The 15,211-nt window shown below is 38.9% G+C and overlaps 1 long non-coding RNA gene across 1 annotated transcript in view; it reads left to right on the top strand.

Annotated features, from left to right (window-relative positions):
* LOC143435103 (uncharacterized) overlaps nucleotides 1-15,211 on the top strand; it is a 109,273-nt gene that overhangs the window by 70,695 nt on the left and 23,367 nt on the right. The gene's annotated exons all lie outside the window — the stretch shown is intronic.

Genomic DNA, 15,211 nt, shown 5'->3' with positions numbered 1-15,211 from the left:
CCTCCATATTTTTATGCAGTCTGATGTTTTAGTTGGCCTGAAGTCACGTTGGCTAGAGTGTCTGCCTTTTCTTTAGGTTGTTTTCTGGAGAACAAAGTCAGTTTTTCAGCTCCCTTTATAGAAGCTGTTCCATCAGTTGCTGGCCATACTGAGCCCTCCCCCACCCCCGAGCCCCTGGAGCCTCCGAAGCTCTCCCAGAATTCTCTTTGTAGGAGGCAACGGTTAGAATGGTAAACAATTTGATGTACTTTCTACTTGTATGGGGTTGTATGTCTGATACAGTTGGTGAGCTGCTTAATACTTTAAAAGAAATTTGTAGAAGTCCCCTAGGAAGGCACTTCCTAAACGACCTGCCTCTCATCTTTTAAATAAAGTGTATTTTTTGGCTAACATGTAAAAGAATGTGTTTTATTGTGACATATTCATGTACTTATATAATCGTACTTTGTTCTTATTTCCCATGATACATATATTAAATCTAGATTCTGCATTTGAGAGAAAACAATATAGCTGTCTAAGTCTGGGTTCTTTTGTTTAATATAATGATCCACTGTTTCATTAATTTTCCTAGGAGTACTGTAATTTCATTCTTAACAGCAGACTAAAATTCCCACCCCCACCTGTCTCTGTGTATCTTATTTTCTATGTCCATTCACCTGTTGGTAGACATCTAGGTTGTTTCTGTTTCTTGACTATTGTGAATGGGGCAGCATCAACCATGTGTATAGCAGTAAGCTAACGTAAGGTTCTCTAGTATACACACAGGAGTGTTATTCTGGCTCGTATGCTAGTTGTGGTTTTAGTATAGTATCTGGGAGAACTTCCACACAGATTCCCATAGTGGCTGTACTAGCTGATGTTTTCATCAGCAGTGAGTGAGGGCTTTTCTTTACCCACTCAAATAGAAGCTGATAGTCACCAGTATTTCTTATCATCTGTTTTCTTGACAAAAGCCATCCCAACTGGGATGAGGCAGAATCACAAGGCAGTTTTAATTTCTATTCCTGATAGCTCAGAGAGTTAAATGGGTTTTCATTGAATATTGTATTCCTTTTAGAAAGCTCTCTTAAATTCATTATTATCCCATTTACTGATTGGAAGATTTTTTTAATTTTAACTTTTGTACTCTGTATACAGTCTAAATGATAACTTTGTATCTGATATATAATTGATAAAAATCCCCCCTCCCCATTCTTTGGGCTTCAACTTTCCTGAACAAAGTCCTTTAACTTTAAGCAATCTTGTCTATCTGCTCTTTGGGGTTATTTCCTGTGCCACCGGAGTTCTTTGCAGAAAGCTTTGGCCTATACTTATATCTTAGTTTTACCTCGTGTAGTCAGCATTAGGTCTTACATTAAAATCTTTGGTTAAACATTTGTTTTTAAGTTTGAATTTTTGAATGGACGTGTTTGTGCAGGATGAGAGCTATGGCTTTAATTTCCTGTTCTGTGGGGAGCCGACAGAAGGCAGATATCATCCTTGCAGCCATCTTGAGCCATATACCTTGATAAGAGATTTGATTACAATAGCCTACAACAGCTGAGCACACTCTGATAAAATCTTGGTCTAGATACCCAGGATCTTTCCTTGGGTGTGTGAGATTAAAGGTGTGTGACTTAAGGGTGTGACTTAGAGATCAGATTTAGAGACAAGGCCTAAGGGCATGACTTAAAGACGTGACTTAAAGGTGTGGCTTAGAAGTGAGACATATAAAAGGCGAGAGGAAGACAGAAGAAATTATTGAGTACAACTTGGAACTAGGAATTAGGTTAGAGAGTACAACTTGGAGTAGGAATTAGGCATTGAGAAAGAAGACACTTGGACTAGAGAACTTGGAAGAAGATTTATTAGACATTAGGCACTTAGCACTTGGCAGAAATGACTTGGTATTTGGAGGCACTAGGGACTAGGAACTCAAGACTTGGGACTTGGAGAAGAAGAGAGACTTAAGAATAAACGGGATTGACTCACACTTTGCCTTGTCTCCATTCCTTGAGTCTGTCCTCACTCTCTCTCTCTTGCTGAACCCTGACCCCCCTGACCCGCTGATCCAAGCTGCTTGGGGCAGTGAGGGCTAACAAGTTAGTCCCCAAGGCTTTTGGCAGTGCGGGTCCCAACATTGATAGAGCGGTCTGAGACACTGTTCTCACATGGAAATCCAGTTTTTCTAGCATCAAAGATGCTGTCTTTTTTTTCTCAATGTATATTTTGGCTAATTTTGTAAAGGAGAAAGTAGCTGCAGATATGTTTCTTTCTGGGTCCTCTAGTTCTTGGTATACACTTTGTTTTTGTGCTACTGACATGTTCTTTTTTTGGTACTGTGGCTCTATCATGTAGTTGACCATACTGTGATTCCTCCAGAATTGTTTCTCTTTAGAATTTGTGTTGTTATTTGGGGTCTTTCATACAGATTTTAAGGAGATTTTTTTTTTCTAGTTTTGTGAACCCAGTTGTTGGAATTTTGGTGGGAATTAGATTGAGTCTACAGATTGCTATTAATAATGTGATTAATTTTGTATTAGCTCTGCTTAACCATTGGTAGGAACATCTTTCCATATTTTAGTGTCTTCTTCAATTTCTTTCTTAGGTTTTAAAGTTTTTATTCTAGAGGTCTTTCACGTTGATTACGTTTATTTCTAGGCATTCCCAGGAAGCTATTATGAATATAATTATTTTACTCATTTTTTGTCAAGTTCATTGTTGGCATATAGGAAACCTACTAATATTTATATATTGATTATATATCCTGTTACTTTGTTGAAAGTAGATGGTCATGTCATCTGCAAATAGGGATGTTTCAGCTCCTTCATTTTCTATTTGCATCTGTGGAATAAAACCAAATTAACCATGGTTTACAGTCTTTACATGCTCTTGAATTCAGTTTTCAAATATCCTATTGAGCAATTTTACATCTATGTCCACAGGGAAATGGTCTGTGGTTTTCTTCCCTTTTTGTTGTAGGTGTTGTATCCTTATCTGATTTTGCTGTCAGAATGAATTGGATAGCATTCTTTCTATTTTACTGAATAGTTTGAAGAATATTGCTATTAGATGATTAAGGATTTGGTAGAAATCAGAATGAATCTATTTATTTTTTGTTGGGAGATATTTTATTACCAATTTAATATTTTCATTTATCATGGGCATGTTACAGTGCTCATATCTTCTTAGTTTAATTTTGGTAGGTTTTATGTGTGTAGGAATTATTCATTTTTTTCCAGAGAGTCCAATTTTTGAAATATAGATTTTTCAAAATATTTCATAGTGATCTTCTGTATTTCAGTGGACTTTGTTGTGATATCTTTTCATTGATAATTTATTCATTTGGTTCTTCTTTAATATGGTCAGACTAGGTTAGAAGACTATGACAATCCCAAAGAACCAACTTTTTGATTCTGTATACTGTTCTTTTGGTCTCTATATCCTTCCTTTTTGTCCTGACATTTATTATTTCTTGTCATCTATTGTTTGTTCTTGTTTGAGATTTGGTTTATTCTTGCTTCTGTAAGAACAAAAGGTGCATCATTAAGTTATTTATTTGCGACATTCAGGCATATCAGTATGCTGTTTATTTGAGACATCTATGAGTACATTCATTATTAGTGCATGTGCTAGTCACTATCTATTTGTGTGTCTTTTTCCTATTAATTTCTAGTTTTATTTCACCATGATCTGATAAGATATAAGAAGTTGTTTATACTTTTTTGTTTTTTAAGGTTTTCTTTGTCCTAGAATATGACCTTGTTTAAGGACAATTCTGTTGACTGCTAAGAAGAGTCTACATTTCATAGCTACTGGATTGGAATATTCTGTACACATCTGACAGGTTCATTTGAACTTTGATGTAGTTTATGCTCTGTCAGCTGAGCTTCAGTTTGAATGGCCGATCAGATGATGAGAATGGATTATTGACGTCAGCCACTATTAATGTCTCAGGATCTATCTGACTTTGTATGCCCATTAGTGTTTTTATGAAATGGGGGATACAATTGCTCAATGTGTATACATTTATAGTTTTCATATCATCTTGATGGAATTTTCCTTCTATTAGTATGTAGTGGCTCCTTATCTCTTCTGACTAATTTTGAAGATTGGAATATCTTTTCTTAGAAACTGGAATGTCTATGTTATCTTGTTTTCAGCTTATGCTTGATGGATAAATTGATTTTTAATCCTCTGACCATCAATTTGTGGATGTCTTGGACAGTGATACATGTACTCAGAGAGAGCAGAAAGTTGAATCTAGTTTTCTTTTTCTTAAAAAAGTTTTTTTTAACATCTCAACCACAGTTTCCCCTTTCCTGTTTCCTCCCAGTCCTTCCCCCCTGCACTCTCTTCTCTCCCCCCATCCACTCTTCCTCTTCTCTTCAGAAAAGGCCAGTCCTCCCATGGATAGCAATCAAACATGGCATATCAATTTGCAATAAAACTAGGCACCTCCCCTTGTGTTAAGGCTAGATGAGGCAACCAAGTGTGAGGGAAAGGGTCTCAAAAGCAGGAAAAAGAGTCAGAGAAGGTCCCTTCTCCCATTGTTCACAGTCTTACAGGAAGACCAAGCTATAAAACTGGATGTAGTGTTTTAATCAGGTTAGATAATCTCCCTCTTTATTCTATTCTTCTCTCATACATTATCTTCTGACTTCAGTTTCTTCTCCCTTTACTCCTCCCAGCATCTCCCCTACCTCCTATCTCTTCCAGATTCACTCCTCTTCCTCTATTTCCCTTCCAGAAAGAACAGACCTGCCAGGGATGTCAACTAGTAAGCCTCCTGTCTACAGAACTCTCTCACTCTCTTCATTTGGTTCCCAAAGACCCAATATGCTGCTACTCCTTTTACCCCAGACCCTAACCCTGCTGCCTGGTCACTGTCAACTCAGGAGGACATCTGCTTAACCTGTATCTCTTTATTGGAGACTTTGGATCATTGAGATCATTTATAGTTGTTGTTAGACAAGGCTTGCTACTTCCTATCATGTGAGTTGGATTATCATTTGTCCTTTCTTTTTCCCCTTGCCCCTTTATTTTGAATTAGGGATTTACAGGTTTACAATGTTGAACATGGTATTTCCTTTCCTGTATTCCTTGTGTAAGCCATTTTTTTCCTAAAATTTATTCTTTCCTGGGTTCTTGTGATTGTTGTTCTTCTATATATATAGTATTGTTTTAACTATCTTCTGGAGTCCGTCTTGGAGGTTTGGAACTGGTTTAGTGTGGGCTTATCTTGAGATGTCCTTATTTATCTGTCAAATTTACAAAGTAGCTTTGTGTTTTGCTGGATCTAAGAATCATGCTAGCAGTTATTTACTTTAGGGGACTGAAATGAACATGCCATGCTTTTTTGGCTTTGAAGGTTGATGATGACGGATATAATGTTATCCCAATGCTTCTGACTTTGATGACTAATCGGGATTTTCACTTCACAGCCTTTACTGTTGTTTCTTTGCTGACTGTCATATGTTATAGAGAGGATGTACTCTTGTTATGTCTACTGAGGTTCTAAATACCCAAATGTGTTTTAAATGTCCAAACTTCTCTATGTGGAAAGTTGTCTGCTATTATTTCACTTACTAGACTATGAGTGGTTGGTTTTTGGCTCAGCACCTTTCATTCCATGGATGGTTCAGTTAGTTAGGCCTTCTGGTCATATTCTTAGAGTTCTTATAGGTTGTGGTCATGCTTGTTCACTTATTTTCTTTACTGATGTTTGAATGTAGGACTTCTTGGCCTTGTCCTGGATACTTTCCTCCACACCTTCCCCCCCCCCCCATTAGTCAAGTCTATTTGTATATTTTTGATTTGTTTGTTTTCATTTCCAACATTTTTGGTTGTTTTCCTCTCAATATCTCAAAAAACCAGCATTCTTGATCAACTCTTTCATCTTATTGGCCTTTGCCTCCATATTGCCGATCTCTAAAGCATTTTTCTGACTGTCTCCTCCAGCTGCTGCCTTTCCTCTCCATGTCCTGATTGACTTCATTAAAACATTCATGTGCCCATTTGTATTCTCTTGAGGTCACTGATTGGTTTTTTGCGAGTGTACTTTTGAACTATTTGTCTAGCTTCTCACCATTTCTATTTTTGGGTTTAGTGGTTGAGGAGTGGCAATCTTTTGAAGACGCATGCTGCTCTGCTCTTACACATTTTTGTTTCTCTGTCCATCAGTTTATACATCTGTTGGTTTGAATATTTTGCTTCTAATATTATTCAAAAATCTTCATAGTGACCAAATCACACTTGTGGGCTCGAACTCCAGTTCTTTGGGATAAGACTTCTGTTTCCTCTTCCCCTACCGGGAAATACACAGCTAGAGCTGTGCTAAACTCTTTTTCATTTTGGCCTGTGACATTTCTTGTTTCTTGGTGCTTTTCAGCAGCTCTATTGCTGTTTTTGTGGAATTATAAATTATTTCCTCTTCTTTTTCTGTCTTTGAAAAAAAACCAAAATTTTCTGTTTTTTCTTGCCACACTTTACTGGGCCACACAGAGGTTATTCTAGCCCATTGTCTTTTCCGGGAATCTTTGTGTTTTTTATACTTTCTGGTTCTCCAGCCTTTAATCCACTATGTCATCATAGTTTGGGGATAGCCAATTGTATCTCTACAGGGCAATACATGCTCAATGAGATACAGGGGATACGTTGACCAAGACTGAGATCTTATTGGGCACACAAATAACCAGTATTCAAAGCTCCCTTCCCCGACCTTCATGCTCTTGAGCTTTGTTCTCTTTTGTCTTGAAACTGTTGCCGAAGTGGAGGGCATGAGGGGGAGGCCATGAAGGTGAGGCCATGAGGGGGTGGGCATGAGGGGTGGGTATGAGGGGTGGGCATGAGGAGGAAAGCATGAGATGGAGGGCATGAGGTGAAGGGTATGAGGTAGAGGGCATGAAGAGAAAGGCTGAGGAGGAGGGCCTGAAGAGGAGGGCATGAGGAAGGCATGAGGAGGAAGGCATGAGGAGGAGGGAATGAGGTAGAGGGCATGAGGAGGAGGGCATGAGGAAGAGGGAATAAGGAGAAAGGCTGAAGAGGAGGGCATGAGGAGGAGGGCATGAGGAGGAGGGTACAAGATGAAGGACATGAGTGGAGGATGGCCCTTATCATCTTTGTCACTTCTAACCTTAAAAATTATGAACTTAACCTAGGTACTTGAGTTGTTTCTTTCCACTGCTATATTTACTTTGCTTCTGAACCTCTTCTCTCTGCCTGTTCCTCTGACTTCAGAGCTCGTTCCTACCTTTCTTTTGCACAGCTTCAATAGAATATCTTTTCTTTTAATACCAATGAGCTTTGATGAGCAAAATTGTTCACAACTACTCTGATAGATTGTTGGCCTAAATGGTAAGAAAGTACAAATTGCAGTTTGCTCTAGATGGTTTTCTGCTGTGCGAAAAAATATAAAGACATGCCCTGCATTAAGAGTGGCATATAAGCAACACAGTGAGCATGGCAGGGTGCCAACTGGTACAAGGCTTCTGAAGGATGGTATGCAAAAATATCTGAGAGACCTTGACATCTGCAAAGCTAAGTTATCCTTCTAGAAATGTATCTAAAATAAAACTAGAGTCATTGAACACTTACTCATACTGTTTTTATTTTAATTAGCATAACTCAACTGCTCCAAATGGTCATTGGTAAATGATAGGTTAAACTACATGAGATCACTTAGAGTTGGCAAATGTTGAACTACATAACATTTTTATATGTTCTAACCAAGTAAGTTAGGATGTTGACATGATCATTTCTATGTACATATAAAACCATATTTTAAAGATTAAAATATTATGTAGAGAGGACAGTATGTAAAATAACCATACAGCACCAAATTTCAATTTAATTTTGTGAAAATACATGTCTGTGTGCGTACACACATATATACAGGATCAAAACTGACTTCATGGAAACATTCACATTAACAGTGGTTCTCCATCTGGCTGGATTGCTAGTTTTTATTTCCAGTTTATCTTTATATTTCCCTGTCATTCCCAAAACTGTGGTTTTAACGTGTAGTGTTCTAGATTTCCTCGTGAAGTCACAGAGAAGAAGCACACTCCATGTTACTGCATAGTCTTCAGATCATTTTAATGGAGCCACAACAATCTAGTCAACAGAATTACATTAGTTCCTTAAATATGCCTTAGCAGTAGGCAGCTTGAAGCTGGGCTTCTGTTCTTTCCCGGCTTACCTCTTTATTCTTCTACCTTATCTATAAAGATGAATAGTACAAGACTATCTGATGGCTTTTACCATTTCCAGAAAAAAAATCTATCCTCAGAAGTGAAGCTGTGCTGGCCAAGGAAGGAATCAGGGAGAGAATGAACATGGATGAAGGTTGTCCTTGTGCTTCTTATCCCTGGACTTTGTTCCCCATGGAAGGGCTAGAAAGTTGTGTTCTGAGGCTGCTGCTTGCTAATGGAAACCTTGCTTCTCACAGTGCCCAGATTAGGGCAATGCTTCTTTACTCCTAAGCCTTGGAGAAAAACCCTATGAAAATATTGCTCGTCTGTTAGCACATGTAACCTTCCTGTCTCTACCTTTCCTCTTTGTTTAGTAAGAGCTTGTACTCTGAAAAACCCAACACTTGATTGACATAAATCTACTCAGAAACCAGTGGCTGACAGTTCAGGGTCAGATCCTTTAATGCAAGGAGCAGCGGATCTGAGAAAATTCTGTTGGCAGGATGTAGACTAGAGTCCTGCTGCTTGGTCCTTCCTGAAGACTTGGTGTCTGGATACCTGACAAGCTTCATCAGCTTTGGCCTGCTTTAAACTTGTCTTTCAACTTTTGTTTGAAAACAGAGGGGTTGTGGTAGTCAGATGACATTTAAGGGGGAACCAGTAGATGTCCTGATGTTTGGGAAGTAAACTATCTCCAAGCTTCATATCCAGGTGACTTTATGTGAATTTGGTATCTACAGAGTACCTGAGCCAGCTGGGAAGCAAGGCCAGGTCAGCTGCAGAACTTGGAGAGTAGGAAGTTCTCTTGGACATAGTGACAGCTGGACAGTCAAGCTCTGGATAGGCTAGCAACCATCTTCTCCTTCATTGCCAGCATCTATTAGGCCTCTGCTAGGCATTTGGTGATGTGCTATACCTGGACTTAGCACACATGGATAAGATTTGGTTCTTTTGTTTTGAAAGAACTCTCACAATGGGCCAAGGCAGGCTGGTGAATGGACGCTATAAAGGATACCAAAGTAGGAGGGGAGTTACTGAAAAGAAGTGTTTTGGTATGAGAGGTGAGGATATGAGAGGGTAATGGGGATGAAAATACCCCAAATGCAGTATATAAGTGTATGAAATGATGAATATTTTAAAAGGCACAAGCGAGATGGTGACATAGATGAGTAAAGAGAAAGTTTTTGTGACATCAGAGAATGGTAGGGTCAGGCAAGTCTCCAAGCAAAGCGAATACTGTTGCTGACCTTGATTTCCACTGCTGCTGACTTCCAACTACTGACGAGTATTTCCTGTTGTTGGGACCCGAGCTGCCCCACTTTGGGCAGCCAAAAATGTTGTGGCCCTCTCCACTCCACGCTTGGTGGCCACTGTATCCCGGCCCAAGCTGCCGCTCCGGTCTGCGGGTCAGGGTTCAGCAAGAGAGAGAGAGTGAGGATGGACTCAAAGAATGGAGACCAGACAGAGTGTGATTCAATCCCGTTTATTCTTCAGTCTCTCTTCCTAGTCCAAGTCCCAAGTCTTGAGTTCCTAGTTCCTAGTTCTTAGTTGTACTCAATTTGTTCTCTTCTGAGTGTCTAATGTCTACTCCTACTCCTAGTATCTGAATCTCTGTTACTCCAAATTGTTCTCTAAGTTGTTCTCTCTAAAGTGTCTGATTCTCTGATCTCTCTTCTGTCTGCCTCTGCCTTTTATATGTCTCACTTCTAAGCCATGCCTTTTGGTCACACCTTTAATCATGCCCTTAGGTCTTGTCTCTAAATCTGATCTCTACACTTCTAAGTCACACTCTTAAATTACACACCTTTAATCTCACACACCCAAGGTATCTAAACCAAGATTATCAGAGTGTGCTCAGCTGCTGTAGGCTATTGTAATCCAAGTCTCATGTCAGGGTATATGGCTCAAGATGGCTGCAAAGCTGATAGCCGCTTTCTGCTAAATGTCGGCCCCCAACATCCTGTGTCAGTATAGTACAGGGCACTGGCTTCTACAGGAGGATGTGAGACATGGGGGTCCCTGCCTAGTTAGAGGGTCATTGTCCATTGTAACCTTGGGAAGACTGTCACTGAAATAAAACTAAATACCAAACCACATGCAGATCTGGGTTTTTTGAACACACTAGTTTCTCACATTGTCTTTGCAGTCACTTATTCCCACATATAAGGATTACAATCGCTAGCATATATATGTATATATAGTTACATATGTGTATATATGCATTTCTAATATCAGCATGCATTTCCTATATGTAAGTGTAATTAATCTATGTATATGTATATATAGTTACATATGTATATATATGCATTTCTAATATCAGCATGCATTTCCTATATGTAAGTGTAATTAATCTATATATATGTATATATAGTTACATATGTATATATATGCATTTCTAATATCAGCATGCATTTCCTATATGTAAGTGTAATTAATCTATGTATATATGATCAAAACATGCATATGATGAAAGTATGTTTTCTACTACTTAATTCAAAGGCATTTATTACTATAGTTTCAAATTTTTATTTATTTTATTTGTGTGTGTGTATACTACATACAGCACATGTGTGGAGGTTAAAGGACAACCTGGGAGAGTCTTTCCTCTCCTTCTACTATGTGGATTCTGGGGATTAAACTCAGATCATTAGGTTTGGCAGCTAGCACCTTTACCCACTGAACCATTTCCCCAGCTCTAAATTATTGTTTTAATCAATAATAATAGATTTTTAGCTTGTTGTAATTTGTTATTATATACAACTTTGTAACAAATATCCCCTGTGTACACTTCAACTATATGTCCCAATGAATTTCAAACAGAACTACTGCTTTAAATGATATGAAGGAACCCAGGTCATTTCAACTAATAGACAAATACTTGACCACTGAGCTATACTCTAGTACTTGAATTTTTGAGACAGAGTCTTGCTATATAGCTCAGGCTAGCTTCAAGTTCATGAACTTCATGCCTTAGCTTCCTGGCTGCTGGAATTACAGATTCCCCCACATCTGGCTCTATTTTAATTTTTAAGTAAGAAATACCTACTATGTATATGAGCACGCTTATCATTTAAATATCAAGCAATCCCTGCAACCCATGATGGCTCTTCATTGGTGCCTCTCAGCGTGGCTTCTGAGTTAGCAGTCTTCCTCAGGCGAATTTTTCACCCTGACCTACTTTCCTCACTTTGAAGGTTGTGTCCCTGTGTAACCTATTCTTTATGAAAATATGGTTTTCAGTAACTACTAAATAGGGAATAGAAATATAATTTATGTAATTGCCAGGCAATTTTGGTGTTCTCAAGCATGACCAATGGACCTGAAAAGTTAATAAGTGAGGGATTGTTTAATTACTTAACTAATAATGATTTTTTCCAGGGCTGGAATCATTTGGTGTTGGACATGAACATTTTCTGTCAAGCTGATTAGAAATAGCCCTTGAAAGCAGGAGGGCTACTCAAAAGGTCATTGTGTTGGGGTCACCATTATGGATTCCACTGTGGGATTTTACCGTTATGGATTCCACTGTGGGATTTTACAAAACCATTGATTGGGATATTGACCAGTTAGATATTTTAATGCAGCCTCTCTTTGAGTATGAGTAGGTCAGATATTGGGTGATAAAAATCAATCAATTGATCAATCGATCGATCGATCAATCAATCTGTTGTTTTCAAATACAGCTCTCCAAACAAGACTCCTTGTCTATACAATGCTTATACTGTATTTCAGTTACAAATTTTCTAGAAAATATTTTCTAAAACATTGGTCTTATATTAAATCTAAGTTAAATATTTTTTTCTAATCAGTAGAGATGATTCTTATATGGGCACTTTCCTCACTTTCTTTCTCAGCTTTCTTTTCCTCTGTCCATTTTTTCCATCTTCTTCCCTCTTTTCCTTTTCTTTCTTTCTTTCTTTCTTTCTTTCTTTCTTTCTTTCTTTCTTTCTCCATTCCTCTCTCCCTACAACTCTCCCCTTCTTTTCCTCTCCTCCCCTTTCTCCCTCTCTTCCTCCATCATAGGGCCTAGGACATTGATAATTCAGTATGAGCTGGAAAGAAGTAAATTATTAAAAATATCTGTCTTTCCATGTGGAAAAAGAAATTCCTCATCCTTTGAACAGGGCCTCTTGGTCATATTACAGTCAGCTACCCAAGGGTCTTGTGGTGGGTTCCCAGGTCTGTCCTCAGAGGTCCTGATATAATGGCTCTTCAGATGCCCTGAGGATGTGCACATCTCACAGATTCCTGTGTGCTGGTGGTGATGGTGGTGTTAAAACATGAACAGAAGTTTCAGTACTTCATTTCTTCAGGCGATCCTACACGCTTCTTCTCCCTTACCCTGTGTTCAGACAGGCCGTTTAATAAACAATATTGGAGGGACCTTACAAATGCTTCTCATATTCACTGACTTCTTCACACTACCACTGAGCAAACTTTTCATCCCACACCTGAATGAAGGGAACTGGGTCTCCATGGCTCCTTTTCCTCATGTCTCTAACAATGCCTTAAATCCACTTACCACCCTGAAGGTGACTTTATTACTTAATACTAACAGCAGGTCACTCTTGTCTTTCTTTTCTTACAAAGTAAAATTCTCATTCATTCATCTCTTAGAACCCACTTCAGAAATTGTCACCTCAGGGAAGCCTCCCCTGGATCATCTGCCAGGCAAGGTTCTCTTTTGGCTTATATATTCCCAGTATATATGTTCAACCAGTTTATTTTGTATTTATCAATATTACATGTAGGGGTTTCTTCCATTAAAATGTAAGTTCCTTCTGGTAGAAACCGTAACTTACTCATTTTCCTACAACTACCTGAGAAAATTATGTAATATATGCTTAATATATGCTTAATAGATGGCAGACTGCACTAAGTACTGATGCTGGGTAGACTGTGGGACATGTGCACAAGGCCATCTAATCACCATAATCATTAAGCATCACTGTGGACTGAATCGTGTACCTGTTACCTGCCCAATTCATATTTTGTAGTTCTAATTTTGAAGTTCTAATTCTCAGTACTTTGGAACATGACTATAATTGGAGATGGGGCCATTAAAGAAGTAGTTAAAAGGACCATTAGTGTGATCTTGCTTCTTATATGATCCCAAGAAGGCAAAGACATCTGCTGGCTAAGGAAGGAGATCTCAGAAGAAACCATCCTTTCTAATACTTCTATCCCAGACTTATAGCTTCTAGAACTATGAAGGTAAATTTCTGTTGTTTAAGCTTCCAAACGTGGTATTTTGTTATGGTAACTCACATGCACCATTTATGCATTAAGTCATTATGGATATGAATATCCTGGTCATGCCTGTCTTCAAGAAGCTTGCAGTCTTCTGAGTGTCTATTTGATGCTTGCGGTGACTCAGGTCCACACACACAAAAAGGGGCTCTTCCTAGACAGCTGTCAGTAAGCCATTCAAAACTTGAAAGGTCAAGGCATACACTATTTAACATGCACAATGAAATGAAGAGACAGAATACTCATGACCGAGTGAATCAAGGATGGGCCTGTCCTTAGGAATGTTAAAATGGGAGAGAATCATTTAGCACAAGGTCCATGGAGACATTGTTGAAAAGGATTCTGAGAAGGTGTGACTTTAGGTTGGTAGGGCTCATATGGAGGAGAAAGTTCCTCCCAACAAGTCTCTACTCCTAGAGAAAGCTTAGAAGAAGTTGAGGTCTTAACTGCTGTGTGTAGAGACTATGACCAAGGCAATGTATGGAAGGAAGAACTTATTGGGGAACTACAGGTTTGGAGGGTTAGTCTATGACTATCTTGGGGGAGCATGGCAGCAGACAGGTAGTCATAATGCTGGAGCAGTACCTGAGAGTTCACATCTTGAGACATGATCACAAGGCAGAAAGAACTAACTACAAATGGTGTGGGCTTTTGAAACCTCAAAGCCTGTCTCTAGTGACACACATCCTCCAGCAAGGCCACAGCTCTTAATCCTTCCCAAACAGTTCCACCAACTGAGGGCCAACAGGTTCAAATATAAGGGCCTATGGGGGCCATTCTCATTCAAAACACCACAGCTAACATATCCAAGCGTGTAGGATCACCTGAAAGGGTATTGTTAACAAAGAGATGGGGGAGCTCTTTGGGGGAGCAAAGGAGACTGTCAGCCTTAGCTATCAGAAAATGAAGGTGATCAACTTGTACTATGTCTCTGTATTTCATATGTGCTAAGCACCATGCTTTAATGCCTTATAAACAATTGCCTCATTTCATTTTTCAAGGGTGTCTTGGAATATAGTTTTAAGCATGGGTTTAATCACCAATACCATAAAAACTATATTTAAAGTAAAACTATAAGTAGGTTTTGTGTGTGTGTGTGTGTGTGTGTGTGTGTGTGTGTGTGTGTGTGTATTTAGAGAGATGGAAATCAGGAAGGAGAGAGGAGGAGGGATTGAGGGAGGGAGAGAGATATTGATTGATTGTTTTATATATCCCAAACTGGCCATGGACTTACTATATATCTGAGTATGACCATGAACTTCCAATCCTCCTGCCTTTGCCTTGCAAATACTGGGATTAGAAGCATGTTTTACTACATCCAGTTTATGAGGTGCTGGAGATCAAACCCAGGCTTCATGTATGCTAGGTAAGCAACCTACCAACTGATCTACATCCTGGTCCTGAGATGGCATTATTTTGAATGTACAGGTTATAGCCCAAGTCTCAGAGCAGTAGTAATGTTTGCCTATGATGAGTCTCTTTTGCAAACATAGAGGAAAGCACATGAAAGAATAGATAACAGCTACCAAATAATTAAGAATGTTGATCTTTTATTAATAATAAAATCATGATTAAAAGCTTGATATGGTGGCCACTTGAAGTGTAATATATATCAGCAGTTCCTAAGCTGGACTGCCCACAGGATCCCCTGGAGAACAAGAAAGACTTCAGTGTCCAGACTTCACATCATCCCCTAGCTCCTGAGATCTGGTCTAGAGATCTCTGTTCCCCAGATCCTCATGTCTTCCTGACACAGATTCCCTGTAGGTTCAGTTTGCTCACTCTTCAGT

The sequence above is a fragment of the Arvicanthis niloticus genome, chromosome 19 (assembly GCF_011762505.2).
Source record: "Arvicanthis niloticus isolate mArvNil1 chromosome 19, mArvNil1.pat.X, whole genome shotgun sequence".
NCBI lineage: Eukaryota > Metazoa > Chordata > Mammalia > Rodentia > Muridae > Arvicanthis > Arvicanthis niloticus.
This window is presented reverse-complemented; position numbering and strand designations above follow the sequence as displayed.